The following is a 20,972-nucleotide window of genomic DNA, read 5'->3' as shown; positions in this document are numbered from 1 at the left end:
CATCTGGCCTGGACACCAGAACAAGAACAAGAACAAGAACAAGAACAGTTAGTCGAATTCTTTCACACAGTGGTCTTCAAAGGAGAATGAGTGCTAGAATACCGGCATGACAGATGAGACAACAAAAAAGGCGTGTTGTATTTACCATGGCCCACAGCTTGCATAGAGGATGGACAGTGGAAAAGTGGCAGAAGATTGAATTTTCTGATGAATCATCAATTGAACTGCATCCCAATCACCGCAAATATTGCAGAAGACAGTCAAGTTTGGTGGAGGGAAAATCATGGTTTCCACACGAGAATGCAAATTTGGGACAAGACTTATGTCAGCCAGTGTAGAATAATTTACAGCTATATGGCAACAGTTGACCATTAGCTGAGAATGACTAACTAGCTGTGGTGCTGCAGTAAGTTGTAACAGCACCACTTAGCTTATAATCCTGCGAACGAGTTTTAGCATAGCAGCTACGCACTGTTGCTACACGAGCTAACAAGCTACATTCATGAATTACTTACGTTTACATTCTATATTACGTTTTATACTTCCTTTTACTCATTTAGCAGACGCTTCTATGCAGAGTGACTTAGATGAACATGAAGCTGCAGTATGACAGGACAGCTTGTAGTGAACGTTTAGTTCTACGTCTAAAAGTCTTTAAGGCCCCGTTCACACTGGGGGAAAAAATGTGGCTTAAGCAGGATTTGGCCGCATCTAGATCAATCCAGATGTGTTTTTTTCCGAGTGTGAACACCTCCAATCCAGCTGAATCCAGTTTGATTTCAAGCCGGCTAGATCCACTCTCGAGAGGTGGATCTAGCAGGATTGGCTCAAATGTGGCTCAGGTGTGAACGCAAATGTGGCTAGCGAATCCGGCTTGCCACATTATTAGCCATATTACGAGGCGCCACCTAGTGGTTTGGAGAACAGCAAACACGCTGGATGAAGCCGGATTGAGTGCGGACACAACTGTGTGCTAGCCAGATTTGAAAATAGGTCTGAACGCATCTTTCTCCAATGTGAATGGGGCCTAAGTGATACGGTGTGAAAAGACGTAGACAGCGAGCGGTGGAGTCAGGTGAGGCTGAGCTGTGTTACAGACGCGCCTGTCTCTCCCGTCCTGTCCTCATATTCTTCCTTTGGCGTCTTCTCTTGAAGCCTGGAGAGTGTGTGCTTCATCCTTCAGTGTGAACACGCCGCTCCGCCTCTCTGCTTTGACAGCAGCGCTGACACGGTCCCAAGGTGCCATTGCGCTGGGCCAAAATAGTTGTAGTTGAATGGTGGGGCTGGCTGACCGTCCGTCTTGGGGTCCCTCTAATGCTAGGGGCCCGAGGCGATTGCCTACCACGTCACGGCGGCTCTGGGCGCCATACGCGGCTGCCTGGGGCGCCACCTCCTACAAATGTAGCTGCCAATTTAAGTTTAAGAAGTTAAGTTCCTGCAAACTTTTAGCCGCATTTCCACCTCCACAGACAAAACAACAACTTCTCCTTCATCGTAGCTTTAGTTCTTTAATGATTTAAATGCAAAATAATTCAAACTCAATCACAAAGATTTATAACCTTTAATACATTTTTAATAATATACCAGAGTATATGCCCTGTTTTTATCATTAAACAGTTACTTATATTTCCTTATACTTTTTGCACAAGAGAGACCCCCACATTGTTAAAAGTTTCAGAGCAGTAGAGTAACACAAAAAGCATAACTGACACAAATAATGGCTGGACAAATACTTTTGGGGGGTTTATTTTGATATATGTCTTTCCCATAGAAGTAAACGGCAGCACGCAGTTTGTTTGGAACTATTGAGGCTTACATGAACCACGTGATCACTGTAGCGGCGACATTAAAGCGTGACGCAACTCTCTCTCTCTCTCTATGGCTCTGGGTATTATTTTAATTGTATAAAAGTCCTGTTGCCTGGCAACCAGACAACACTACTGTTGTTAAAATGAAGCCACAACACCAGCCTAAATATTTGTCCACTTCAAAGAGGACATATCCGGCTCACCGTGAACAACCTGCAAGGCAGGCTCCTGCAGACCAGATGCAGCTTGCTATGACGGAAGAGATCATCGACCCTGTGGAGTCAGATGGAGTTATCAGCTATGTTAAAACCATGCTGAACAGGGTGTGCCCTGAAACATTACAGGGTTGGATGTCAGAAGTGAAGCACCTGCAGCTAAATACAGAGCACAGGTTGAAGACAGTTACCAGCCTGATCTTTGAGAAGGCCATGTCTTCTCCAGATTCACCTGCACTCTGTGCCACTATGTGCGGCTGCATCATGGAGGCCACCTCTTCAGGTCCTGTCAGCTTCAAAAATCTGATGATCCAACGGTGCAGGGCAGAGTTTGAAGAGAACCATGGAAACAGCAGGATTTTCACGGAGAGACAGGCACGGCTCAAGGCTGCTAAGGCACAGAAGGGAGAGCTGGAACGACTCAGAGCAGAGCTGGAAGAGGTCAAAGCTTCCTGTCGCTCTGTCAACAACATCAGGTTCATCTGTGAGCTCTTTAGAGCTAATGTTTTCAGCTCGGCTTCAGACGGTCATACACAGCTGTATCAAGCGACTGTTGGACAACAGGGCCGAAGAGTCGCTGGAATGCCTCTGTGAACTCTTCACGGTTATTGGCAAGCAGCTTGAGAGGGACACACTGAAGAACGTCATGGACTCCTATTTTAAGAGGATGGATGGCTTTATGAAGGATGGAAGGACATCTTCCAGGGTGTCCAGCCTACTAAGGAGTACAGTGGTTTTGAGAGACAGGAACTGGTGTGCTGCAAAGACCTACAAACGCTTTGCAGTAGAAGACCATTCAGTCCAGCAGCCAGATGCGCCTGTGAAATGCTTAGACCAATCTGACTTCCCAGTTGTTCAGAGGGGAGATGCTGCAAAGACAGACCATCACACTGCAGTTTCTCAGGATGAGGATCCAACTCCCATTTCTACCAGCCCAGGCACACGAAAACAGCTGGGTGTTTTTCTGCTCCAGCATTACATGTCAGGAATTCTGTCAGTGGAGCAGATCTTCCAAAGCCTGAAAGACATCTTGGAGGACGCAGTCTACATCACCACAGATGTACCTGAGATCTGGGTCAGTGTAGCCGAGATCATCAGACCCTTGGTAATTATGGGAGGCCCCTCCATGATGCACCTGGCCATAGAAATCAACACACTGCTGCCAAACAATGCAGGTCTGCTGGCAAAGGCCATCTTTGACTCATTCACCCACCTACCATTCTTACTCCATTACTACGTCCTCCTCCCTTTCATCCACTGTTTAACCCATCCTAGGTGTTAACCTAGGCCTTCAACTACTTTTACCACATTCCCATAAGTAGCCGTTGAAGCAGTACTGAACATGTTAATTATAGTATTGTCTCCAAGTTATGAGTTAGTGCTTTCATGGTTTAAAGACAACACACATTTCAATCTTTAATATTTTATTATTTCAATCTGTCGTTTTATATTATTAGGTATATTGAATCTGTTTCACAATTATATTAATTATTTGACAGATTTCAGTCAAAAAGGTCATGTATGAGATTCAAAGGTGAGAATGATGGAGGGTGGCTAGCATGGACAAGCTTCTTTGCCCAAATATGAACCACGCATTGCCCTAAAATCTGCCTTCTAAGTAGGTCGGAGTTCAGTCCTAGAACATGTTCTGTTTGGTTCTGTAGCGCCGCGCTCTGCTGCGGCCTCAGGTGAGTCTGTTTTGCTGCTCTGGGCGCTTACCCAATTAGAGGGCGGGGAGTGGGGATAAAAGGAGCCTTTTTAAACCGTTGATTTTAATGTTTATTCATAATAAAATTGTATTCTTGGACTTGGAACCTTATGTCTTGCCTCCCTGGGTACCGAACCTGAGTGCCTTTCTCCTTAAAATTGTGATCTCCTCACTGGAGTACTGGAGTACCTCTCCCGAGGTGGCGTTGTTGGTACTTTGTACGTGTAATTAATTCCATTGTCATTCATTGACAATGGAATGGAATCTGCCGAGGTGCAATGTGCTGTTGCTGAGAAAAGATCAAGAAAGCACCTTTAAAGGAATCACAATAGCAGCTGAAAGGCTTCAAAAAGAAGGAAGTGCCTATTTTCAACCAAATACATGCTCCTGAAGATCTGTTCCCACACAGGTCAGTGCCTTTTGTCTGCACATTTGAAACAGCTGTTGCCGCTGGCGTCTTCAGCCTTTACTGTAATTGAAAGGTGGCTCAGCTTTCAAACACTGCTCACCAATCAATCCATTATTGATCAGACCAACCCCTTTCTCTGGTTAGCAGTCATATCTCCAGTCAGACCATATTGACTGACTGTGAGGTGCTGCCCTCTTGTGGTGGAAGCACAGTTTACAGTGATGATGCAAATGGCAGCCGCATAATTTTAAAAGAACCATGTGGGTATGAAGAAATATATAAATAAAATCAAATAATGCTATAGTTTGAAATGTGTGCTTCTGCACTGCAGAGCCACTTTAGCCCTAAAGCCCACCAGCTGCTCATTATTTCACTTGGATATGTCATTACCACCACTTAATACTACAAATCTTAAAATGTGCTCAAAATAAAGTGTTTACACTTTCAAAATTATGTTAAAAAATAATTTAGATATTACTATTTCAGATATAATTGTTTTAAACAGCACGTGCATTGAGAGAACAACACTTTTATATATTCAATGATATTCTCATATTTAATTGACAGCATCACATATTGCAGCAAAAAAGGTCAAACATAAAAAATAACAATTAAAAAACTATGTTCACAGGCTCCTACGTACAGTTATCAGGTGTGTGGCCTCTTTCAGGACGTTGTTCTCCTCTCCCCCTCCAGCAGCTGAGATGAGGCCTCCTCTTGAAGGGACTTGTTCTTCTGCCTCTCGGCCTCCAGCAACTGTCTCATCTGCTCCAGTTGTGCTTTGAGGGCGCTCTCATTGTCAGCAGAGGTTGTGGCTTCGCTCTGCTCCTTGTAGTATTTGTCCCGAAGATGTTTCTTCAGCGTTTTGTTGACAGCCAACAGTCGGCTGTTTTCGTCCTCCAGATCTTTGTTCCGGCTGGAGAGGGACGTGCTCCGGTCCTCCAGCTCACGGACGACCTCCTGGTGTTGCTGAGCTTGGACTCGCAGGTCTGCCTCAAGCTTGGCGATCTTTGCGTCCTTGGCAGCGTTGCTTTTGATGAACTCCTCGGTCTGCTGCTTGGAGTGTCTTCCACTGATCTCCAGAAGCTTCCTCAGTCTCTTGGAGATGTCCAACAGTCTGCTGTTCTCATCCTCAACGTGGTTGTTCCTGGCCATGAGGGAATTATTCAGCAGGCCAAGCTTGCGGATGATGGAGTGTTTCTCTGGAACCTGAAGAGGACCCTTGAATCCCACTCTTGTGTTTTGTCTCTGGGCCATGACAGCAAGAAGCAAAGCCTGTGTGGAACAGTAAGCAAAGTTATACAAGAAGAATAGACTAGTTTGTGCTGGTGTTTGAAGTTGTTCTGTAGACTTACACTATGCGAGGTCTATTCCCGATGTGAAGTGACCGTAGATCCGTGTGTCGCGGTGAACCGTGGATGTATAGTCAGTAACTGTGTGAATGCCTCAAAGCTCCAAATATATAGCAGGAAGATCAAAGGACACCACCAGCTGTCATGACAACACCAACCGTCATGTGAGCAGTTTTTAAATTTAAAATTTAAATATCAACAATTTGACCAGTCAGCATAACAAGGGCACAATACACTGAGAACAAAATAATATAAAAATGATCAATGTGTCAGCACCTGCAGAACCTCTCCTTTATAGGGCTTGTCTTGATAACTGCCTCTTCTTTAAATGTTTCCTTTATTTATTTGTTTTTTGAGCACTGTAAATTTATAGAGGCTGGAAACATGTAAACAGTTCAATATCTATGGAGGTGGGGCTCGCAGTTTTTGGTGAGAATGGCAACACCTCTGGACAGCTGTAAAAATATTGTTAACATTTTACGTTTTTAATTAATCAAACTTTATTTATTGTAAATTTACCATTTTACTGCAGAAAAACATGCTTGAGCTGAGCTGAGTCCACACTAATTAAAACAACAACAGATTCATTTAATATGAATTCAGTCTGCTTTGTAGCATTATTTTAGTGTCACTCTGGATTATCAGTATTATCACACATTTGACAGTTTTCTATGTTTCTATTTTTATCATATTGTACACATTAGAGCGATGAAACTTTTTTTCACCCTGACTGCAAAATATTTAACAACCACCAGGGGGCGTTGTCAGCCTTACACAGTGGTTCCACTGAAGGATTGGACTTTGCATGAAGTATTGATTGCTTTCTGCTTTTTCTCTCTTTGGTCACTTGACTGTGTTTCTTGGTGTTAAGGTACTCGTTTTACTTTCCTTTAACTGCCTGGCATTTCTACACACACATGATAATATTAGGTAGATTCAGTCATTCAAAATAAGACATCAGAAACGTTAGATTTAGTGATTTCTGATTTATTTATAATAAACATGGGAACGCAAACCACAGTAGTGGCAGCGATCATAAAAATCAAAGACAAAAAGAAGAGCTGCAGTGATTGTACAGTTGTTTTTTTTTTTTTTTTTTAACTTAAATTTTTATTGCGTTTTCACAAGTGTTTGGTACATTACAATAAACAAGGGGGAAAGAAAGAAAAAAAAAAATACAGTAACAATAGTAACATTGATAAGTTGTCTGGAGGTGGTTTACCTTTTAGTCCACTGTAGCAGTCAGGTTTGATCAATTGGTGTCCGATCTCATATAAATATTCCATTTCTCCCAGCGCTTTTCAAATACACTCTCTTTAAGTCTCAACAAGTATGTCAGTTTTTCCATAACACAGATTTCCTGGATAATTTCCAACCACTGCACCTGTTTTGGAGTGTTCACATTGAGCCAGTTTCTTGTGATGCCTTTCTTACTTGCTGCGAGCAGTACTTTAGTCAGGTACAGATCTTCTTTCATTACAACCTTGTCAATATTTCCAAGATACATTACTTGGCAAGTATTTGGAATCTCATATCCCAAGATGTTTTTAACAACTGTGTTAATGTCTTGCCAGTATATTGCAATTTTTGAGCAAGTCCAGAAGATGTGTGCGTGATCCGCCTCCTTACTTCCACATAGTCTCCAACAGCCTTGCTGTATAGCCAGTTGCCTAGATTTTATCTTTGGTGTGATGAAATAACGAGTTAGATTTTTCCAGCAGAACTCTCTCCATATTAATGAATTTGTTGATGTAGACTGTGTCTCACACATGTGGTACCACTCCAATTCGTTAAATTGGATTTTTAATTCTGCCTCCCATTTTGCTTTGATATAAAGTGTTGTTTCTTTCCTGCTTTCCCTCAAAGCTTGATAGAAAGCAGAGGTGGGCCGAGACCCCCTCTGCTTATATGAGTCAATTATAACTTTAATCACCTTATTTATAGTTTCATTTGACCTGATCTCTTTCATGAAATAGTTTCTCAACTGCAAGTATCGATAGAAGTCTTTATTTTCAAGGCTGTACCTTGTCTTTATATCTTGGAAACTTAGAAACTCTCCATCCTCCGAAACTGTGCACAATGCTGTCATACCTTTTGTGGCCCATTCTTTGAATGCTGGATCATATATCCCTGGCATAAACTTTGAATCATACGCGAACCACTTCAGAATGCATATGTCTCTCTTAAGTTTGTATTTCCTCACTACAGTACCCCATATTTCAAGTGTAAACGCTACTATTGGATCCATATCATATTTCAAAGCAGCTATCAAATGTTTATCCCCCACCAATATCTGGACTTGGTTGCATTGTATTTCCCTTTCCATGTCTTTCCATTTAGACTTGTAGTCAGGTCTACACCAACAGGCCAAATATCTAAGTTGAGCTGCGTAAAAATATTCTGTGAGGTTAGGCAATGCCAGTCCCCCCTTGTTCTTAGGTAATTGAAGTGTTGTATATTTTATTCTTGGTTTTTTACTGCTCCAAATGAATCTAGAAATCATCTTGTCCCAAGCAATAAATTTGTTTTGTGGGATATTAATTGGAAGAGCTTGAAATAAATATAACAATTTGGGTAAAATATTCATTTTAACTGTCTGTATTCTATCACTGAGATCTAATGGAAGGGTGGACCATCTATCAATATCTTTTTGGATGCTTTTCTCAATCTCACTATAATTGTTTTCAAACATGTCAGGGAGTGTTTTACTTAGAGTTACACCAAGATACTTCATTGTTTTAGAGTTCCATTTCAAATTATATGCTTCTTTTATTCGCTGGGATGGAGAATAATTCAAAGAGAGGATTTGTGTTTTTGATATGTTCAATTTATATCCCGAGTAATATTCAAACTTTTCTAGAAGAGACATTAGGTAAGGAAAACACACATCTGGTTGTTCAAGAAAAATAATGACGTCATCCGCAAATAGACCGATGATATGTTCAGTCCCCCCCACGGTGACACCCTGCAGCTCCTCACTCTGCCTTATTGCCTGTGCTAAAGGCTCGACATACAAAGCGAAAAGAGTGGGAGACAGACAACAACCTTGTCTTGTCCCCCTCTCCAAGTGAATCGCATTGGTCAGGCTTCCGTTAACTCTAATTCTAGCTGTGGGCTCTTGATAAATAGTTTTAATACACTGAATAACCTTTTCATTGAAGCCAAATCTCTTTAATACCTCGCACAAGAATAACCAACTAACACTATCAAATGCTTTTTCTGCATCCAAACTAACCAGAATTGTACTTATACCACTTTTTTGGGCACTATCTAGAATATGGAGTGTTCTCCTAATATTATCATGAGTTTGGCGTCCTTTAATGAAGCCAGTCTGGTCCTCATCAATCAAATCTGGTATTAGGGCTTCAAGTCTCTTGCAAATAATTGATGTAAATAGTTTGTAGTCAACATTTAAAAGGGAAATTGGTCTGTAATTTTTGCAGTCTTCCTTATCTTTGCCTTCTTTAGGTATAACGGTAATAATTGCTTCCTTCCATGATGGAGGAGCCCCTCCCTCCCTAAGAGTCCAATTAAAACAGGACAGAAGCAAAGGTGTTAGCTCCTTCTGGAAAGCCTTATACCATTCCGAAGGGTACCCATCGCTACCTGGTGATTTGCCAGTCTTTAACCTACTGATTGCAGCTTCTAACTCCGTACATGTGAATTGTGACGTAATAGTACCATTCTGTATCGTACCAATAGATGGCAGGTCAAGTTTATCAAGAAAGCCCCTTATTGTCTTTTCATCAGCTGATAATGGTTTAGAATAAAGTTGCTTGTAGTATTTTTCAAATATTCTTTGTATTTCCTCTGGTTCATGTGCTAGTTGGTTTGTTTGAGGGTTTCTTATCTTATGAATTGTATTAGCAGCCTGTTGTTTCCGCAGGCGTCTAGCTAAAAGCCTAGTTGCTTTTGGGCCTGATTCATAATATGTTTGTTTTACAAATCTCGCCCGCTTTTCTATATCCGTCCGGAGTATCTCATTTATTTCTTCCCTTACCTTCTGTATTTGCTGTAATACAGAGCGATTTTCTGTATTTTTATGTGTCTTTTCCAGTTCTTGCAGTTGTATTACTTTGTGTTTGTAAGCAGATAGTCTGGCCTTTTTTTGTGATGCTGTCAAGGCTATTAACTTCCCCCGAATGACTGCCTTCATGCCATCCCACAGAATCGCTGGGTTTACTTCCCCATTATCATTCTCTGCCATATATCTTTTCATTTCTCCTCTGATCTGTTCCACATGTGCCTTATTGTTCAAGATGCCTATATTTAGCCTCCATACAGTATTTATTTTTCTATTATTCAAGTGTATTGTTAAGTTGATCCCACTGTGGTCAGATACATCTGCCGCTCCAATTTTACATTCTGTGACCCTGTGGATTTCACTTGTATTAATTAAAAAGTAGTCAATTCTAGAGTAGACAGAGTGAGGTACTGAATAGTGTGTGTAGTCCCTTTCTAGTGGGTGAAGCTCTCTCCACACATCTATTAGTCCCATTTCCCTGGTTGTTGTATTAATAAACTTGGTCAGATGCTTTTTGCTTCTTTTGGAGCTTGTTGTATCCAAGTTATGATTCATGACCACATTGTAATCCCCTCCACATATCAAAATACCTTCAGATTCTAGGGCAATAGTGTCAAACAGAGTTTTGAAAAAACGTTTAGTGCTCTCCGGAGGAGCATAAACATTGACCATCGTGACCATTCTGTTTTCTAGCTTTCCTTTCATTAGTATATACCTCCCTTCATTGTCCCTAACCTCTTTTAAACATTCAAATTGAACTGCATTTGCGATAAGGATTGCCACTCCCCTCTTCTGACTCGGTTTGTAACTGCTGTAAAATGTATTCCTATAACCAAAGCGTTTCAGCTTTTCATGTTCTAGTTGAGATAAGTGAGTTTCTTGTAAAAACAATACTTGAGCCTTTTCTTTTTTCAATTTAGCCAGGACCTTGCTCCTCTTAACGGGGTTATTCATCCCATTCACATTGAGTGACACCAATTTTATGCTATTAAATGGCATTTAAAGGATCCATTTTTAGTTTACATTCTTCAACCTCCAGACAACTTAAAACTGCACAGATCTGAACATCTGGACAACATGTGCTAACAAGAATGAACAAAGACAGAAAAAAAACAGAAAAAACAGGTAGTTCCCAAGTTAGGGTGATTCGTTGCCACCCTAAGTCCCCGTTGGTAGGCAGAGGGGAAATCCTCCTCCAGGAGGGCCCCACACTAGAGGTGAAACACGCCATTTCACACATCCTAGCAGTCCAACGTCATCTGATAGCAAGTATGTTGTATTCCAAATGAAGTCTTTAGCATTGATCTTACCTATGTTTGGCCCCTTATACCAGCGTAAAGAAAAATATAATGATAATAATAATAATGTTACTAATAGTAAGAAGAAAAAAATATAAATAAATACGAGTACAAATAAATAAAATAAGTTCCCTGCCAAACCTTCTCCTAAAAAAGGATATCCCTCAGCACTAAAATCTATTTAAAATAGTTCTAGGAGTGACACGCGGGTAGTTAAAGGCTCGCATCACGGGCAGAGATGATAAACCAGTCATTCAAACATTAACTTCTTGCAGCTGGTTTTGTTGACGGGCCAACCAAGTTTTACATACGTGACAGGGGGTTAGTTAGAGGGGGTTCGCTCGAACTCCTGCAACCTTTCCTTCGCGCGGCGCGCGGCATCTCCTGTGCTCCTCTCCTCGGCTCTCTGCCATGTAGGGGCTTGAAGAAGCTGCTCCATCTCCCAGCTCGTATCCACCGAGCCGCCTGGCGTTTCCACTGTGTAGCCTCTCTTCCTTAACTCCTGAGCTGCGTCTCGTGCGCTCTCATAAGTACGTGTCCCCGTGTCCCAGTGGATGCGCATCCTGTCCAGCGGGGTCTGGAAACGTATTCCTTTCTCTTTCAGGACCCTCTTTATCCCCGTGTACGCCTTGCGCTTCTGAACAACCTCTGCAGCGTAATCATGATCAAATGACAGGCGTCTCCCTTCAATCATTATTTTCTTTCCCCAGGCTTTTTTCAATACCGCCTCTTTGGTATTAAACTCCAGAAAGTTTACCACTATAGATCTGGGTGGCTGGTTTGGCTCTGGTTTACGAGCTAAAGCCCTGTGAGCGCGCTGAATCTGCAGGTTAATGTCCGCTGTCAGTGCGAGTTCACTTTTTAGAAGTTGCTCCACAAAGTCAGACACGGAGTTTCCTTCTTTCCCTTCTGGTACACCATAGATGCGTATGTTATTTCGCCTAGACCGCCCCTCCATGTCTGTTAACTTTACCTGCATTGTCTTCTGTCTTTCCATGGACTTAATGAGCGCCTCCTTCATAGCCATGTTAGCCAACTCAGTCTCGTTGATCCGTTCTTCTGCTTCATTTAGCCTGGTCTCATTAGCCTGGATCCGAGCGGAGTTAGCAGATAGTTTTTGGTAGATGTCCTGCTTGAGCTCTTTGAGTTCTTTCTTCATATCTTCCTTAAGTTCTTCTTTGAGAGTGTGTAAATCCATTTTGTGTTCAGTCCTAAAGTCGCGTATTTCCTTGCTTATACTTTGAAGCACCGAGCACATGTTTCCCTCAGGGTTGTCTTTAGCACGCGTGTCCTCCATCTCCCGTGATTTCTTGTCTTCTTGTGTGCCACGTTTCGTTTGACTTCTAGTTTTTACTCCCCTACTCATACCAGAGCAAAATGACTATGAATTGCTCGACACTTAGTGAATTTAGGGGCCCAAATTCTAACTTGCTATCGGGAGCTCAAGCTTATGCAGCCATCTTGTCTCTTCCCACCGGAACTCGTACAGTTGTAGTTTTAAGGTTTTTCACAGCAGAATCAATCAGGTTAAAAAGTGCATTCACCGTTCTCATGTTTCCTTTGTTTGATTCTCATAGAGACAGTATATAACCCAATGGAGTCTGTGCGACTACATCAGTCTGCTACCTGTTGTTAGTAACACAAGACGATGACAGTTCTGCATATAAAATGTGCTCCTGCATCCCGATACACAAAGAACAAATTAAACCAGTAAAATTTCAAATGGCCGAGAAACTGTCACATGTGTTGTGACTTGTGTCACTGTCAGGAGTGGGCATTGTGATGGGAATGACAATCTGATGATGGTGGTGATAAATACTGCAAACCGATCACATCAAACCATTTACATCCACTGATTTATAAAGTTCTCAATGCATACAGTATGTACATATTCCTATATATAAATAGACATGTGGAATGTAATTACATTTATATTAGCAAAGGCAGGTAAAGGTAGAGCATGTCCTCCAGTCATTTACATAGCATTCTCTTATTTTATCACATCGTTAGCATCCATATCATTCACACTGATGTTAAAGGGCCTTAATGGTCCATAGATCATACAACGTTATTTACATTTTAGCTGTTCAGGTCTGTGCAAATTCTATTCCCAGTGTTATATTTTAGAAGTAACAGGTAGGATGAGGGCCTCTGTGATTTTTGTTGACATTTTTTTTAGTACGATTACATTTCACTGTTACGTTTGTGAAGCAAATCTGTCTGTCAGCCTGGAGTCCCTTGATCCTGAAGATCTTTGTAGATTTACTAGCTTAACTTGTCTTTTGAAAGAGGCAATTTGGTCCTTCGATGCCAGTGTGATAGTTATAACCATTTAAAAGATACCATTAAATAAGCTCCCATTGATACTTAAGCCAAAGTAGCTTCAGTATCCTGTACAGGTAATTAAAATGACACATTTTCCTTAGAGAAGCCCTATGTGCTTTTTAAAATAAAGAATAACTAAATCCTTCAGTAATTAAAGGCTCTACTATCTGTCCAGTAAAGACTCCTTCCAAGTCATGTTGATGTTCCAACAAAAAAAGAGGGCACGAATGAGGCAGTCCCACGTATAACAGTCAACTCTTTTTACTATTTTTTTCCTGATCTCTTTTTTTTGGTTTTTCACCATATAGAAAACAGCAGAACTGTATATGTTGCAAGAAAAATGTGACTTATGACAAACTCCGATCTCCCTTGGCAAGAAAATAGAAAATCAACTGATTATTAAAAATCACTTAAAGATACTGCACAGGCCCTTCTCTGTTCCCACAGAGCACAGATCATTAGTCCTTGCCACACACAGCTAGACAAAAACTGCGAGAGGCTGTTCAAAGTTTAAAGCTAGAGTCCTGCTCAGTGATGGGAGCCACACAGGAAGGAGGAGGTGGTCCATGGTTTCTTTTCTCTCCATCCCTTTCAACTCTTTCTGCTGCTCATCAGCTCCAGTTGGTTGAAGTGCCTGAGATTGAAGGCCGGATGGTCCCCTTAGGAGAGGGCTTGGATCCAAACCATGACATCTAGAGCACAGAGAACATATGAATTAAAAGAGAACATGTTATAGGGCCTGCACCTCTGGTTTAAGGACAGCGGACCACACTGGCAATAAATAAATAAATTCCACCTTTTTCAAGTATTTCCTCTCATTTAGAGGTCAAGTTGCACTAAAATAAGTTATGTATATTAATATACTAAACGGTTAATTGACGTTGATAGAAATAAGACACAGACTGTTTTGTTTTGACATGTTATGTACTGAAGATAATCAGATTTAGGGTTAGGGTTAGGGTTAGGGTTAGGGGTTAACCCTAACCCTAAATTTGAGATAATAGTCTGTTGGTACATCGTAGATTAAGAATCTGACTAAATAACAAAATAAAAGCCCATCAACCTTTGAATCCCACTGTTATTATTCAGAGTTATTTACAGAGAACACAATCAATTCATTTCGTTCCTCTGAGTCAGAGATAAAATTGCTCATTATTATATTCAACAAATGAGCTTGCTTGCTGATTAGGAAGAGGTCTCGAAGGATAAAAGCTGATCACAGGGAGTGTTAGGACTGACCTTGTACTCCAGGGTTTGCTTCAGCATTTCCTCTTCCTCGCGACTGAAGTTCAGCAGCACAGCTACAGCTCGAATGAGCTGATAAGCCTAACAGGGTGAGACACAGAACAGATTCAGCCCAACACTGCCAACGCATATCAATCGACTGTAGTGTTCCAAAACCAAACAGCTATGATGCTTCACCTCGGCATCTCTAGATGACATGAACTTGAGGACAACATGCTTGAGATACTCAAAGTTGATTTCCCGTGAGTCGTTGAGGTCTGAGGTGTTAGTCGCTGTGGTGTTGGAGGTCGGGGGGCTCGGAGTGGATGCTGGTGGAGGGTCTGGACAAACCTTCTCTTGTTTCTCTGCTCGGCTTTCTAACAATTTCTCCCTCCCTTCAGCTTCTGGCTCAGGCTTTAGTTTCTGCAGAGGACAAACAGTATGAGGCACATAGACTCTTCAGCTCTCAGTGAACAGAAAGCCTCAAAAATTCACTAGTCATTTGATCCTGCGTTAACAAAAAGCCTATGTTGACATGCACACCGCATTTTGATTAAAGTCATGTGATTACAGCTCACATGACGATTACAACTCAGAGTACTGCTGTGCATGTAAGCGTAGTCCATAAGAGACTTGCTGTCTTACCAGTTCTTTCTGCAGAGTCCTCTTCAGTTCTGCCAGTCTCTGCTGCAGCTGCTTGATGGTCTGCAAAACAACAACAACAATCAGTGTGTTGCATGAAATTGTAAATGCTTGTGTGCATTTATCTGTAGAGAATTTCTCCTTTGTTGGACTAATAAAGAATTATTTGATCTTGTCCTATGTGCTTATAATGTTATTCATTAAAAAAAGGCTGACCCTGTTCTTGTCGCTGAGCTGCTGCTCCAGCTCTCGGTTTACTTTCTGGACATGATCCAGGTCGTCCACGGTCACACTGCCATTTTGATCCTCCTCACACACTTCAGGGCTGTGAAGCTGTTCTGTCAGGGTTTCCACCTCCACCTCCAGGTACGAGACCTGTACAACACATACCAAACAGTACATGCTGTAAACCAATCAATGAGAATGTCTCTTTACACTGCATGTAAATTTGCACCAGCAGAAGCACAGGTGTTTCTTCTATTGTATATAGTTGCTGACCCGTGCCTGGCAGCTATCTAGCTGCTGTGTTTGACTGAGCAGCTCCTCCTTCAGGCTGGTCAGCTCGGAGTCTTTATCCAGCTCCATCTGCTTCAGCTGTGCTCGCAGCCGCTCGGCTTCCTCCTGCAGCTGGACAAGTAATGCCTGCCGACTCTGCATCTCTGCAACACACAGAGGCACACTTTTTCACTCAAAATAGAGAACACAAAAATGTTTTTCCTCCTAATTGTACAAATATGAGAAGATGTATTCATGTAGGATCTGATCAAAAGGAATCTCTATAAATCCAATCTATAGTTGGATTGATAGTGTTTACCTTTCCGGAGTGTTTCAGTATCTTCCTCTCTCAGCGCTAGCTTCTCGGTGGCAGTGGACAGCTCCCGCTGTGATGTCTGTAGGTCTCTGGTCAGCTCTCCAACCTGACAATACACACACACACACACACACAATACACACACACACACACACACACACTCACACACACTCTTACACCCACACAGCTCATGTCTGCTCTCTTATGATCTGTGACTGGTACAAAGGTCCAATTCACTGGTTGTTGTGTCTGGTACTGTCCATCATTGTGGGGAACCTATGTTAGGAACAGTATCGTGTTTACCCACAGACCTGCATTTGCAGCTCCTCCTTCTGTCGTCTGGTTTCTTCCAGAGCTTTAGCAATTTCTGTGCTCAATGTCTGCCGGCTGTTCAGCTCTGCCTGGAGGGAACATGCCAAGACAGGGAGTGAGGACTACAGATAGCCTCTGTTTTAATCTCCTAAAAACACCTCAGCAGGGCTCATCATCTCATCAGTACTGTATTTTTAGACCAGCAGTCCTATCAAAAAATGTGTAAGCTCATGTTTTGTGTGAATACGTGTTTCTGACCTTACAGTCCTCCATCTCTTCACTCCGCTGCTTCAGAGTGGAATTTGCCTCATTCATCTGTTTGTCCAGATCAGCCTGCCAGTACAAAACAAAGACGATAAGTCAACACATCACACAACGGCATCCTCTCCAAAAGCTGCTGGCACACTTTCTCTTCTCTGTAATCAGAAATACTTTATTAATCACAGGGGGAAATTGCTTGCATTCCAGGTGCTCCATGCATACTCAGAAACAGGTTAGAACTATAAAGTAAGGTAAAATTCATTAGTTTTATTAACAAGTTAATCTTACTCCTTCAGATGCTTGACCAGGGATTAGTCCATTTCATGACTCGTGAAAACAGCCATAGTGATACTTGCAGTTCAAAAGTGACAGTAACCATATGAGGTTAATGTCAGAAGTACCTGCTGCTTAATGCTGCAGGATACAATTAAAATAGGTGAAAGTAAGGTGTAGCAAACATACCACCCTGTCCAGCAGCATCTGTTTGTCTGTCTGTAAAGAGCTGATGCTTTCTTCCAGCCGACTGGCCTTCTCCTGACTCTGCTGCTCTAACAAACACACCTGCTGATCCAGAAAGGCTTTCTCTGCATTCCACTCTCCTTGCTGGGCAAAACAAACAGAGATGCAGAACATTTATTTCATTTCATTTTAGGCAGATTAAATCATTTTATTTTCCATGTTAGAGTAATGTAAAATGTAAAACTTGCAACTCACAACTTTGTCCATGTGTTGCTGTTTCTCTGTGATCTGCTGTTCTGCACTCTTCAGCCTCTCAGTAGTCTCTAGGACCTGCAGCTCCAGGTTAGCAATCTGAAAAGGATAGACCATTCATTTTATGAGTTAAAGGCATAAGTAACGATGTATTGTGAACATGCAGGGTAAATTTAGTTAGATTTTTCAATCTTGCAGCAGTCTTTCTGGCATCTTACCTGTGTGTCTGTTCTCTCTCTGTAGGCCCTGGAGGAGTCTTCTTTGTGCCGGAGCAGAGTCTGCAGCTCAGTAATAGTACAGCTCATCCTGGATACCTGAGGGCAGAGAGAAGAGACACCGATTGACATTAAGTCCAACGTAAGAGATCTGAGGAAATAACAAGACTATTGTGCAATTTACTGTCAGCACTTAGACCTCAATCTGGAAAAGAAAGCTGAGGTGAATAGACCGAAGTGGGAGGAAAAACCATGCAAGCAATAAAAATACATAAAAGGAACAACACTCTCGAACAACTTAGGCTCCACTTTGATCCTAGTTTCATCATTACTTCAATCCCTCTCAACTGTTTGTGCTGTAAAATGCTTTTATTTACCTGGGCCTCCAGAGAGCTAACAGTATCAGCATGGTTTGTTCGGACAGCCAGCAGCTCTGCTCTGGTGTCTTTCAACATCGTCTCCACGTTGGACTTCTGAAAAGGCATCAGCAGCACTGATAAGTAGGTATAAGTGCTTTTATCTTACCAAAGTAATCTGTTAAAAGTGCTACAAGGCTGGTGATGTGTTCTAAATTAACAACCAAAACTGACATAAACCACCACTGGCCTGATCCAAGCTGACTTTACCTCCTGAAGAAGCTCCTGTAGATGCTCATCTTGGCTCAGGTTCCCTTCCAACCGTCTCTCCAATGAAGATACTTTCTTCTGAAGGTCCACTAACAAGCGCTCCTTGTCCTCCTCGGTCACAGCAGCCTAATGGCAGAGAGCATGTTTAACAAAATAAACAATATTCTATTAATATTGCTCGAAACTACCTGGATAATTTATGTTTTCCAAAAAGATTTATGTTCTGACCTTTTGTTGCTGCAACTTCAGGGCATCGTGTTCAGTCTGCAATTCATGGAGTGACTTCTCTAGATTTGAGACCATACTCTGGGACTAAAAAATAAAACATTTTATAATGTCGAGAAATAATCAATAAATGAGCAGTGTGGAGGAGTGTAGCAGTTTGGGTTTGGACTGACCTTCTGGAAGTCTTCAGAAACTTGCTGGATGACAGACTGCAGCTCCTGACATTGTCCCTCCAGCTCACTTGTCTGCCTCTCTGAGCAGCAGCAGCTCCTCTCTGCACCAACCCAACAACCCAACAACAATTCCAACGTGACCACACAACTAATTACAAGAAATCCCTGTTGCATTTCTTCTTACCTCTCTATTTCAAGCTCAGAGTTGAGTCTGCAGCTCTCCTCGTGCTGCTGTTCCAGAGCACGGAGTTTTCCCCTGGCCTCAGAGAGCCCTCGTTTTGCTGACTGAACTTCACCGTCCTTCTGCTGCAGCTCCTGCTCTCTCTGGCTCAGTAACTCCTCCTTTCTTAGCAACTGATGGGCAGAAATGGGAAATAAATCCCAATGAATGAATGCAGATTACATCAAATCACACCTTACATTTAAGGCCTGCCCTGTCCTGTACGATGGCAAAATGTGGTCGTCTTGAAGACTAAACTGGGTTATTTCTAATGTTTAATCTAATTCACTTCTGCTATCAAACAGAACACCACATGTACGTACCATGTGTTTCACTTTAGCAAGCTCCTGCTGCTGAAAGCCCTCCAGTTCATCCAGGTCATCCCTTTTCTGGAAGAGTGCTAAGCTCTGTTCCATCATCTCCTCTAGGCGAGCTGACAGGTCAGCCTTTTATTATAGCACCATTCATGCTGCTCCATCCATTGCAGGATTCCAGGAGCTAATTTTAAAGGATCCCTGTGGAGTTATGACCTGTGTATACAGGTGATAATACCCGTAGTATGAATTAATGATGAGCTATCCTCTGTAAAAATTAATAGTAAGTATTTCTGCAGGTGGTAGGAGTAAAGTAATGCATCAACATTGACCAGAGAAAAGGCCACTAACAAAAGCCTGGGATAAATAGCTGGAATGCTTGCAAATGCATTGCATGCAATTGTTGGAGCTCAGGATTCTGCAGATCTTTTCTTTACTCCACAGGGCACCTTTATGTGTGCTTACCCATTTGCTTGGAAGGGAATTAACAATATGTGGTAAATGAACGCTGCTATCTTGTGTTATTGTGTTGGGAAATGTGTGTTGCAGGGGTTACTTATGTACAGGGTTAATGAGTTGGCACGAAGCTAGCTGGACAGCTATTAGTTACTGATCAATCGATCAGTCTAAACCCTGACTGCCACTGGAAGACTAACAAAATAGATGTCTGCGGTCAAGAGGTGGAGTTGCTTGTGGCTAAGGTGGAGTTTGTTTTTGTCACAAATAAGTTCAGATTTTTGATATGATAAACTTACCTGCTTTAAACATTAGGACTCATAATGTGGTTGTGTATATGAAAGCCTTGTGGTTTTACTTCAACACTAATTGATGTGGTGTTCTGCAATCTGTGTGTTAGGGTTTATGGAAGAGTTATGGCTCACTAACACAAATACAACTCTCTAAGAAACATAGTAATGTGAAGGGAAATCAACAGTGTCAAAGGTCACTTCACAATTTGGGCTGCAGGTTTGCCCATGTTGAAAGAATACAAATTAGAGGAGCATACGCTGAACTGAACTTGATACTGTCTGACAGATAACGACTTACCTTTTCCACACTGCCCAACTTCTCCATCCATTCCTGCAGGTAAAGGATTGAAAGATGTAAAAACACAGGCCTGATGTCAGTAGTGTACAGTAAGGAAATACAGAGTGACCTGTCATATGCTAATTAATTTACATCATCCAAAAATATTCAACCACTTTGAGGTGGGCATTGTGGAAGAAAACGTCAGCGTCATACTGGACCCGCTGGATGAAAAACTCCTGTGGCGTCCATACAACAAAACCACAGTAACTCATGGTCACAACATGCATTTGGGCTTGTACTTGGTACATACTTGTGGTCCATCTTAAACAAAGTGTAAATCAACTTTTTTAAAAACACAATGTGTCATTCTACCCAGAATCACTAATAAAGAAAAAGTGACATAGACGGGTATTCTTCCTTTTAGCTTCACTCACCCCTATGTTTCTGTCAGCAGAGCCTGTGACAAACCAATTGAATACAAGAAATCACACCTTAATCCAAATGATCCTGGGGTGGACCTTCAGCTGTCTCTGCTTCACAGAATATAACCAATAATGTCCATCTCCAGTAGGCCTCCTGTATCAATGGGTTTTGGCCCCACAAACCGCCAGAATGCCACAACATGAGTTGAATCTCACTCCAAGGTTTTTGGAAAAGTTGGCAGCTCTGCATCAGCCTGTCCAGTTAGGATCAACACTGATTGTGGAACAGTTTCAGCTGCTGTTGTGCAAATAGACCAGACAACAGGTGGAGATGAGAGGCAGTTATCAAGACAAGCCCTGTAAAGGAGAGGAATACACACACATGATAATATTCACCACACTACAATGACTACGGTGTGCTGCATTTCATCCAATGATGACGCTCGGACTTTTCAATGAGTTCATGGAAATTGAATGGAGTGGATGATCGTTCGCTTTGATGGTTGTATGGACATTGACAAGCTGATATGAAATGTTTCTGTTTGAAGCGGCACTCATAATTCATTGACAATGGAGGATGAGCAACATGCTGTGGAACCTGAATCTGCCGAGGTGCAATGTGCTGTTGCTGAGAAAAGATCAAGAAAG

General features: G+C 41.9%; 1 pseudogene; it reads right to left on the bottom strand.

Moving 5' to 3' along the window:
* Positions 1-12,313: 12,313 nt before the first annotated feature.
* On the bottom strand, positions 12,314-20,174 carry LOC114441129 (golgin subfamily A member 1-like; annotated as a pseudogene).
* Between the last annotated feature and the right edge of the window lie 798 nt (positions 20,175-20,972).

Source organism: Parambassis ranga, chromosome 9 (genome assembly GCF_900634625.1).
Source record: "Parambassis ranga chromosome 9, fParRan2.1, whole genome shotgun sequence".
Taxonomy (NCBI): domain Eukaryota; kingdom Metazoa; phylum Chordata; class Actinopteri; family Ambassidae; genus Parambassis; species Parambassis ranga.
This window is presented reverse-complemented; position numbering and strand designations above follow the sequence as displayed.